We start from the raw sequence: 1831 nt of genomic DNA on the forward strand, positions 1-1831 counted from the left end.
TATATATATATATACATAATATATATATATATATATATATATTGCTTATATTTGTATGTTTTTTTTAATGTTATTATAGAATTTCTACAAATTAGAATTCGTATGGAAAAGAGATTTTCGAGTTCAAGATAATTTAGGAATATTTATTTATCTATTTACTAGATAAAAAATAAGAAAAATAAAAAAAATTTATAAGATTTGAAGTTAGTTTTTATCAAGAAATCCTAAATAAATTAGGAATGTTTTATTTTAAATTTTATATATATATTATTTTTTTCTGTAAAATTTGTTTCTCTCTTTTGTTTTTTTTTAAATTTTATTTTATCATTATTTTTATTCTATTATTATTTGATAAATTTTGTCTTCTTCTCCTTTTTTTAAATAATTTTTGTTACTTTTTTTTACGTTCTTTTTCATTCATATTTTTTTAATTTCTTGTTTTATTTTTTTTTATTCTACTTCTCTCTTCTTTTTTCTTTTTCTTTTTCTTTTTTTTTTGATTTTTTTATTTTTCACGTTTTCTTTTTTTTTTATTTTTATTTTCTGTTTCTTTTTTTTATATGTATATATAAAAAATTCTGTTATTTTTTCCTTCTTTTTTTCTTTTTTTTTTGCTATTTCTTTATTTGTTTTGTTTTGTTTTGTTTTATGCTTTCTTGTTTTTTATTTATTTATTTATTTTTATTCTTTTGTTCTCTTTATACAATTTCTCAAATTTTACCCTTTTTTATTATAATTATTAATAGTAATTATCACTATTTTATCATGAATCTCTAGATGAAATTTACAGTTCTACTTAGATAACAAAAAAATTACTAATTATTTATATATCTTAATCGAACAAGTTTATAAATTTATTTATTTATTTTTTAGTGAAAACTAGGCTCCAGAAAAACATTAACTACTCATTTACAAAATCAATTAAATTGCATCTAAAAGTTTAGACAATAATAATAATAATACAAAAATGTATGATACATATTTTATTTCATATTATTTTTTAGCAAGAAACATTTTTTATTCCGTTTTCCTGAACATTCATAAATTCTAAAAAGATTAAAAAAATAAAAAAATCACAACATGCATCACATATTGATACTATTCAAAAAAAAAACTTCATATTATTATTATAAGCATCAAATTTTCATACAACATTCCATTTAATTAATTCGACAATTTAGAGTTACCTCGATGCGAAAATGAAATACCACAAAAACAACTGCTACGATCTACTGATTTTCAAAGTTAATAATTGTTAATTAACTTTAAAGAGCCGCAAGACCGAAACCGCGAACAAAACCTCTGGCGCTAATTAAGAGGAACGTAATAGAGTGAGATTAGGATTTAATTTGAAAATTAGTTGAGAAAATTGGGGTTGAGATAAGGATATAAAATAAATAAATAATAATAATAGAAAATTAACAAAATAAAAATAAATAAATAAAATGTGTGAAGTTTTTAAGAGAAACGTCCAAAAGAGAGAGAGAGAAAAATAAATAAATAAATAAAAGAAATGGGATGAGATTTTTTAGTAAAATAAGTTAGGAAATTGGGAATAATTAGGATAAGGTAAAACAAATTTGAAATCTTTAGGACTCCTCTTTTCTTTTCTTTTTCAATACTTTTTCATAATATTTTCTATATTTTTATTATTATTATTGGACTAGATAATTAACAAATAACTTAAATTTCCAACTTCTATTTATCAATTTTTTTTATTATTGAACTATAATTGATCTTATAATTTTTATTAATTTATAATTTATTATTATTATTTTATTTTATTTTAAATATAACTCTTTTTAAATTGGTGTAAAATATATTATGTTTT

General features: G+C 18.4%; 1 pseudogene; it reads right to left on the reverse strand.

Annotated features, from left to right (window-relative positions):
- The window catches only part of LOC107003697, an 8063-nt pseudogene that overhangs the window by 2689 nt on the left and 3543 nt on the right, over nt 1–1831 (reverse strand).

The sequence above is a fragment of the Solanum pennellii genome, chromosome 11 (assembly GCF_001406875.1).
Source record: "Solanum pennellii chromosome 11, SPENNV200".
NCBI classification, from domain to species: Eukaryota; Viridiplantae; Streptophyta; class Magnoliopsida; order Solanales; family Solanaceae; genus Solanum; species Solanum pennellii.